This window comes from Chenopodium album, chromosome 1, assembly GCF_948465745.1.
Source record: "Chenopodium album chromosome 1, dcCheAlbu1.1, whole genome shotgun sequence".
NCBI lineage: Eukaryota > Viridiplantae > Streptophyta > Magnoliopsida > Caryophyllales > Amaranthaceae > Chenopodium > Chenopodium album.
Genome location: NC_137834.1, coordinates 9825998 through 9835478, shown reverse-complemented (window position 1 = coordinate 9835478; position 9481 = coordinate 9825998). Strand labels below are relative to the sequence as shown.

General features: G+C 36.7%; 1 long non-coding RNA gene across 1 annotated transcript; it reads left to right on the top strand.

The window, feature by feature from the left end:
* Nucleotides 1-309: 309 nt before the first annotated feature.
* On the top strand, nucleotides 310-2531 carry LOC145559395 (uncharacterized). Its single transcript, XR_014092717.1, has 3 exons — nucleotides 310-574; nucleotides 1848-1958; nucleotides 2306-2531. It is a non-coding gene; the product is annotated as an uncharacterized LOC145559395 (long non-coding RNA).
* The last annotated feature ends 6950 nt before the right edge of the window (nucleotides 2532-9481 follow it).

The window sequence follows — 9481 nt, the reverse complement described above, 5'->3', positions numbered from 1 at the left end:
AATATTTCATATGTATAAATTTAATTTTAATTTTATTCAAAAAAATATTAGATTATAATTTTTTAAAAATACCAATATTATTATTAGTCATTTACATGCCTACTACTACATAGTTTAAATCATCACAAAAGCACATCAATTTCTAACTAATTTTGTATTAGAAATTTAGAGATCAGATTTATTTTGAAATTTGATATATAGATTAAAATTTATCTCAAAATTTAATAAACAACCCGATCATCGCACGGGGCGCAAAACTAGTAATATAAAGAAGAAATGAAACCCTAATAATTCACAAACCTTCATCTCGCCGCTCCTACTGCTTCTCCTTCTCTCCCTCCTCTTTCTCTCTCCAACTACTCTTCCCAACAAATGAATTCACCACCACCCTCATGATCTACTTCCTCCTAATCTTTCTCCTCACCCGGTTTATATTCGACCAAGTCGAGTGAAAATAATGACCCGTATCCACCTCGCTCTATCAAATCCGCCATAAATAGACAATCACTTCAGAGAAGACGGCATCGGAAGTGAGTCAAGCAAAAAATCATTAGAGACAAGGTGATGATTTGTGGTACGATAGGCTTCTAATTTTGTTATTTGATACTAAGCTATAATTATGTTGATTTGTAGGGTGATACTTGAGATTAATATGAGAATTTCTAGTTTGACATTTTTGCTGGTGACTAAATTCGTCCAACATGAGAATTGTAAAATGATTTGAACTAATTATGTAATGCAAATTGATTTTACTACCTCCGTTTCAAGTTAGTTGCAACTTTCACCTTGACATGGTTTTTAAGACAAAATTTAATAATAGCTTATTAATGAATTTATTAAGTGTAGGAGCTGATAGAGAAAGTAAAGATAATTAATATATTGAATACCACCAAAGCAGCATCACAACGAAACCACCAATAGCAGCCACCCCGCAACTATCTCCCAACAGTAGCGACTTCAAAAACGCCCAACAACAGCCTGAAACCACCTCCTCTCAGGCCAAACAACCCAGAAACCACCCACCACACACCTCGAACCACCCTAAAATCACCCTCTCTTAGCCCGAATTACCTCAAAATCACCCCCTCTCAACCCAAAAGACACCAAAACCACCTCCTCTCAACTCGAATCGCATCGAAACCAACCCCTCTCAACCGAACCACCCCAAAATCACCAACACTCACCATAAACCACCCCGAAACAACCACCCTAATTCAGCCCCAAAACTACCCACACTCACCCTAAACCAACCCAAAACTACCCTTATTCACCTTGAAACCACCCCAAACTAGCCAATTTACCCCTCAAATCATCAGATCTAAGCAATTGTTTTTTTTTTAAATTAAAAAAAGAAGAGAGAATTGTTAGTGGTGGCCTGGTAGATGCAGTGGCGACGTTGTTGGTGGTGGCCTGGTAGATGCGGCGGCAACGGGGACGGCGACAGTAATGTTGAGAATTTGTTCACCATTTTGTGGGAGTTATGGAGTTATCCAGTTGAATAAATTTTGAAATTGAGTTGTTTTGATATATATTTAAGTTAGATTTTAGATTAAGAATTTAATGAAATCTGATTTAGGTAGTTAATTGTGTTTATGAGTTTTTTAGTAAGGGCATTTTTGTCCTTTCATTTTAAAAAACTTGCTAAAAAGGAAAAAAAAATGGAAAGTTGCAACTAATGTGTAGCATCTGGTTTTAGTAAAAGTTGCAACTAATATGTAACGGAGGTAGTAAATAAATTTAATCATACTGTAGTTATTTGCTTTGAGTATAATCATATACCATAGAATCTCCGATGTTGTTGATTGTTTAGATTTTTGAGAAATTTCACTAATTTTGGGTTTATTTAGGTATTAACGACGTCCAAACACTAACAATTGCAATATTCCACCGCAAGAGTCCGCGTTGATTGTAGATCTGTTGTTTGATTTTGCTTTTGTTTAGTGTTCATCGTTTTAATGGTAAGTTGTTTTGTTTTAATGATTTTTTTTTATTTACTTGCGTCTGGATTGATCGATTTTGACTCTCAACTATCAACATATTTTCTGGATTTGTTAAACAATATGGGTCTTGATCTTCTATGTCTTTTATTTTCATCTTTCTTTTAGATTCAAAGAATATTCGTGAATTTTTGTGCATAGTGAGTTAATCTTTTACTCATTATTTATATATCAATTAATCTTTTCTGAATTTGTTAACAATTGATGCTTTAGTGAGTTAATCTTTTATAATCTTATACTCACTACTCATAACTTTTCTTAATAATCTTAATTATTATTGATTAATTATGTGGTTTTTGCTTTGACAGATATGCTGATTTCACAAAAAAACAAAAAAAAAATCTCAAAACAAAGGAGACGAAGAAGTTGGAGTACTTAAGATTAGCTACATTTTATATGTTAATGTAATTATTTTTGTACTGATTACAATAATTTATATACGAATTTGGAGTACATTATTTTCAAGTTTTCTGTATTTGATACTTGTAATTTTCCAACAATTTTATATATTGTAATATAAATTTTAAAAATCAAACTAAATTCGTTTATTTTTTTTTAATTTTATTTAAAATGAGACCAAAGAGACCTATTATACCTAAAAAGCGGTCTCAATTTCCTCTAATAAAGACTGCCAAATTAAGATAAGCGGTCTTAGTATTCTGAAAAGAAAGACCGCTTTTCTCATAAAGGCAGTCTCAACTTTCTCAAAATTGAGACCGCTTATCTTCAAGAGGCGGTCTCAGCTTTTCCATTCTAGAGACCGCCTCTAACAAAGCAGTCTCTTTGCCAAAGAGACCGTTGTGCTAGAGACCGCCTCTAAGGCAGTCTCTTTGGCTAATTCGAATGGGTCTCTTTGGCCAAATTTGTAGTAGTGATTGATTAGCCAAGGGCATTTTTGTTTCATGTATATAGCATATTTTGCTTTAAAGTGCTAAACTAGGGTACAACTATCAATTGATTATACCTTATTGCATTATTTTGTATTGTATATAAAATGCATACTGTAGACACCCATTTGTGTCTCCCCAAAACCAAACCCGGTGATGAATACCTTTCACGTCGAATCATAATCGAATGAAACGAAAGTGTGGAAAGGTCTAGTGTTGCGGAAAGTTTTATTTCTTTTCTCTTCTCCCTGTTTTTGAAAACTTTATTTTAAAGAAAACAGCCAATCCAGTTTGGTTGGTCCATGATATGGGTCCAATAATGGTGTAGTTGTATGGGGCTTGCAAAGACCTTTCCAACAATATATTATAAGCCCAATTCCGATGAATATTGAGGAAATTATGGCCAATTTACTAAACTAGGCCCGGTTTGAGCTTTAAGTACGGCCTAATGATCTAGGGGAGGGCCTAATATAATTTATCATTCCTAATGTAATTAGGAATGGTTTTAGTCTTCTAGAACATTCTAGAAGGTTCTTTTCATTCTTAATTCAATTAGGACTCTTCAGAGTTTTAATTAGATCAAATAGCATTTTCGATTGAAATTATATTATTTTCTCTTCCAGTACGGAAATTTATCAGAATTTCGAAAACGCGTTAAAAGTCGGTTTGGCGTCCAACCCCGGGCCTTGGTGCCTGGAATCAGGATTGGCGCCAGACGCCAGTATTGGCGCCTGGCGCTAGCCACTGGTCCTGGCGCTAATGAGCCAGGGCTGGCGCCAAGATGGTTTTGTGGTCTTCAGACTCTGTTTTGATAAATTATCTTTTTTGGATGATTTTCTCTATAAATATCGTATCAAAATCTCCGTTTTCATTCACCAATTCTCTTTATTCTTAAATTTTAACCAACTATCTTCATCATTCATCAACAATCAGTTTTCTTTCGCAATCATTAATTCTCTAATTCTCTCTTAATCATTCACCAACTCTCATCAAGATTTTCTTGATTATTCTCTCTCTCTCTCTTTTCTAAACTAGCCTTTTCTCAAATAAATAATTCCGCATTCACAAGATCTAGAAACACCTAGCTATATTCGAAGTTGTCTTCGCCCTAGACGTGAAAGGTTTTAATTTCTGAGGGTTTGGTCCCAAATCTCTCTTTCAATTATTTAATTTAATTGTTTTGATTATTATTTTTCCTTGAAGTTACTAACGCGTGTATTTTGTTATTAGAAAGAGGTACGAGGCATCCAAGTAAGTGCTTTAATTGATTAATTGATATTATGATGTAGATATCATGCTTAGATTGTTATTTTGATTCCTAGTATCATGTCTAGGGTAACTTTAATATCAAGTATGATTAAAAGTACGATGCTTTCTATATTCTTCCTAATATTTATGATTGTTAGTATCATGTTAGGGCTAAAGCTTTGATTTTTATTGCTTAGTGACATGTTAGGGTTTGTTATTAATCTTGTTAGTATCATGCCTAGGATCTTGCTATGCTTTAACGTTATTATAATTATTATTCATGATATTATTTATTATGTTGCTTGATATGTATCATATTTTATATTCTTTATTGCTTGATCACACCTTTTATTGCATGCTTAAAGGGAATTTGGTACTTGTAATCACGCTTAATAAGATAATTAATAATCTTGTTAGATTAACTTTGATTTTAATTCAAGTGATCGCCAATAATAGTTTATTTGTGCATTAATATTCGACCAACATAGATTAAACAGGTTTAGGGTTAATCTTATTGATTGTATGTTAATCAGAAAGCGTACATGAATACGAGCAGAATAAAGTAGAGGCCTATTATTAGGGCAGGTTCAATCTCTTTTAGGTTGGATTTGTACCATCATCCCCGAACCCTTATTTGGTTCATGACCTTATGGAGTTGACGATCTCTTGGATCGTTAAGGGGTGTAACCTTCACCTCGTGATGGTTTACAAGTTCCTTAAAAACTTGTTGGCGACTCTTTTGCTCTATCTTCTTCCCTTTTGGAAGCCACCGTACTTTAGTGTATGATCACAGTGGGGTTCAAGCTAGTGGGATTTTTAAGGCTTGAAATTATTCCCTACAGTTTTTGGGGACTCCACTGGGGAGGATTTCTATTTTAATTCCTGAATTTGTTTCGGCAATGATTTAGAATGAGTGGATGAGACTCGAAAAGTTCTAAGTATTTCATGTGCGTAATTTTGATTAACATTATTGTCATATGCATAAAAAGGTTCTCATTGGAAAGACCATCCGTAATGAGTCAAAAACATAGGATTTTTACACGTAGGAAATTTGAGAAATGTCTTTCACAACTAGGACTGAAATAACACCGCGCGAAACTGGATGATTTTATTGAGCACAGAAAGCTGCTGAGGCATGTGGGAAGTAGTGTCAGGGGCCAGAGCTTGGCGCCAAACTTTTAGCCGTAGCGCCAGACGCCAGTATTGGCACCAGGCGCTACAGTTAAAAGTTGGCGCCAGTCTCTGTTTGCTGGCGCCAATTTCCCCCAATACCGAGCCAGAAATATGCGTTCTAATTTCGACCGGTTTTTCGTATTGTTTGCTCGATCCTACCTCCTGATTGAATTTTTTCTCACTTTTCTGAAACCCATATGTGTTCTACATATGGACATAACCCTCTGGGAATTCATGCTCTATCTACCCGATTGAACGCTCCTGGCAACAAAGGGTACATCTGAGAGGTTGAATTCACCAAACCATGGAAGTGAGTTTTTTCTAAAAACTCGTGGTGTTCTATCCACACGCGTTAACCCTTCACGGTTAGGCTTCTACGCGGTGCATCTGGACAATTAACCATGGACCCTATTTGACTAAACCATATCCCGAACTTTAGAGAACTAGAGCCATGGTTAGGTTGCGAACTCATTGCATCATGTTGTGCCTACTTGACTAATTGTGCATTATTTGTTGTGCATATATATTCTATGCTCCTTTTAACCGTTTGTTGATTTGTGTTGAGATTAAAATTAATGACTTAAAGAACTTTGCCTAATTAATTAATTAATTAATTAATTAATTTGAGTCAATAAAGTTTCTTTTAAATCGGAATTGACCTAGTACGACTTTAGGCATACCACAGTTGACTAATAATACCGAAAACAGTCCCAGACTGAAGCTCCAATGTTGGCGCCAAAGTTTGAGCTGTAGCGCCACTGTATGGTGTGTAGCGCCAGACATTTACTAAAAAGTCTGGCGCCAATCACCATATTGTGACGCCAGTCCTGTCGCTTGGCCGACAGTTCGGATTATTGGTCGTGTCATCACCTAAGGTCTAATTAACCAGTTTGCTAATTAATTTGGTTAATTTTCGCTGTCAATAACACCTTGTCAAGTCATTAATCGAGTCTTGGTCACACAGTCTAGCCACATGGTCATGACACGAGTCTTAACATGTCACCTACACTCACTAGTCTTAGCACACACTTTGAGTACACATCACCATGACCATGTCGTAGGTCCATGCATGAGTCGGTCTTTCCGCCATTTGAGTTGGGGGGTACATTCTAATTCTTCATATCCCTCCATCTAAATCTTCTTCACATTCTTCCATTTTTCTTCACTTCCTCCATCCATTGCATGTTGGATAAAGTTTGAGTCAAATAATTACAATAAGTATCCCCAAATTCCTTTTCCACAGTACTTGGTCGAGGAGGGAAGGACGATTAATCAAGGACAACCGCTTTATTCAAGTCTCGCTTTTTGATAAACCGATTCGTCAAAGGAGAAAGGCTAAGAAGACAATGGCAACTCAAGAAGAAGTCAATGAGCTTAGGAACCAATTGGTTACCATGACTGAAACACTGAAGCTCCTCACACTTAAGGTCGATGATCTCGTGAAGCAACAACGGATGGATCTCATGCAAGAGAGTCTAAGCAAGCTATCTAGTGACTATAAATTTCAGGGCATGAGTTCGCAAGGGGTCTCGCTGGACAAAGAACTTCTTCCGCATAAGTTCAACGCCACTGACATCCCTAAATTCAAGGCAACAGATAACCCTTACTTCCATCTAAAAGCTTTTGAAACCATAATGAGTATTAAGGGTATCGATAAGAAGGTTTTCCCCTCTCTGTTCCCACTATCTCTCGAAACCGTTTGTCAACAATGGTTCTTTTCTCTCGAGAAAGAAAAAACCTCTTCTTGGGAGTCGATAACAAACGCTTTCATAGATAGATATAAGTGCAACATCCAAGACGAGACAGACCACAGACAACTTGAGATGTTAAAACAAAAGGAAAACGAAGGGTTCACTTCTTTCTTCAATAAATGGAGGGAAACTTCTGCTAATATGGTCAAGGCTCCTACCGAAAAAGAATCTGTGAGGATGTTTATCAAGAATCTTCAAGAGAAGTATTCAAATTACTTAAAGTACCAACACAACTTGAATACTTTCAAAGCTGTCTATAATATAGGCATTGACATTGAAGATGACCTTCTGAAAGATAACAGTGCAAAAGGAAAGAAGAGCGACCATCCTTCTTCTTCCTCTAATGAGGTACATGCTACAAACACCTCTAAACCACGAATCCAAAGATCAAAAAGGGTGTTCACTCCACTTGGTATGAGTTATGAAACAGCTTTCGAGAAGTTACATCACAAAGGACTAGTCATGCCCATAGGGCCCATCAAAGATCCGGTTCCAGAAGCTAGGCCACCTAAGTGGGACCCTAATAAGCACTGCAAATATCATCAAGGAAAGGGTCACGACACTGAAGAGTGTTGGAAACTCAAAGAAGCTATTCAAGATCTGATCGATAACAATGAAACTTCCGAGATTCTAGCCATCGAAGATGACCAAGCATCCTTTGATCCATCACTTCTTATCACACCTGTAGGAGAGCCTATGATCGAGACAACTTATATGACCTCTCTCGATGAAGTGGCCATAATTGAGGAGGATGAAAGTCTTTTCTTTGAAGACTCGTCAAGTCTAAAAGGGGAAATTCGAAAACTACAAGATGTCATTGCCATGCTCTTGAATGTGGTAGAAGGATTAGCAAATCGGGTGATGGCTATCAAACAAAATTCTCGCCAAGAGTTTAATGAAGAACTCAATGCTCCTAAGCCACAAGCAAAACAGACCATTGAAGAATACACACCAATAAGAATGTCTTACAATGAAGCTTTCGACTGTCTTCACAATCAAGGATCTAAAAGGAAACCTAGGTGAGAGTTCACACCCATTGAAATGACTTACGATGCTGCTTTCGATCATCTCTATGATCGAGGATTAATCAAACCTATTGGCCCTACCGAGGATCCAACACCAGAAAATCGATCTTCGAGGTGGAATCCAAATTCCTATTGCAAGTACCATCGAGGAAACGGTCATACCACTGATGAATGCTACAGGTTTCAAAACCTCATTCAAGATCTCATAGAAGCAAACAAAGTCTCATTACCTCTAGTTAGCGAGAAGACTGGGTGATGATGAAGCGAATGACACAAGACAAGAGGCAAGCTTCAACGACAAGATTTCATGACCTCTTTTTCTATTTCCTCTTCATTTTTTCCTTTCCCCAATAAGTCTAGCATAGGCACCTTTTCTTTTCCTTTAGATTATGTTTGTAATTTTTCTTTTCTTTTCCCTTTTTAATAAAATGAGCATTTATTTCCTTGCATATGATCATTTCATTACATTGTATTTAAAAAAAAAAGAATAAAAAAAATCCATGTCGAACTAAGCACAAGGTATACCAATGATTTGAGGCACCCTTGTAGCCACATCATATCTCCTTTCACCTTTATAATTTACAAATCCTTTCTTCATAAACCACTTTGAGCCTCGTCTAACGATATACCTTTCTTTTTTCAACCTACATCTACCTAACCTTGGGATGGGATGGCGTGCAACTTATGCAATTCTAAAGAAAGCTTGAGCAAATTCAAAAGAAAGCAATAGCAAAAAATAAGCAAAAGCAAAATAATAATAAATAAAAGTGTACAAAAGGGCAAGTGTTCCAATGTCTTTGATATGAAAATATCTTTGATATGAGCACGTCTCAGATTGCGTCTTTTATCGAGTACTCGATACCGTGCCTGAGAAACATGAATGCCAAGTGAGTGATAGACCGCATGATCGGGATTGCCCACACTTATAAAAATAAAATAGATGCTAAAGCAAAGAGAGCTAAAAGAGAGTAGAAACTCAAGCATAAAAATACAAAGATTCAAAAGCGAAGTTGCACACCTTGGGGGCTTACCTAGGGTCTTGAGCCTTTATCCCCTTCTTCTTTAAACCTTTAGCCTAACCACGTTACAACCCTTAAAAAGACCTTTTTGAGGTATACACACTTGTGCGAGGTTCGGCTAGAGCTACGTTCGGCCTGATTCCTAACGGATACGTAGGCAACCTCACATCGAGGTGCGGCCGTAATAAACATGCATTCATATTCACATTCACACACTTACACCATAATCATATCAAGGAATTCCCTATGCTCATCCCTTTTCATTTAGAGCTAGACTTGGGGGCTTGATCCCTATATTATTAGCTTACCTAGCCTAAGAGTCACCACCATTTGACTCTTTTCAATAATATATTTTTCCACACACTTAGCTCTTGCGGCCTA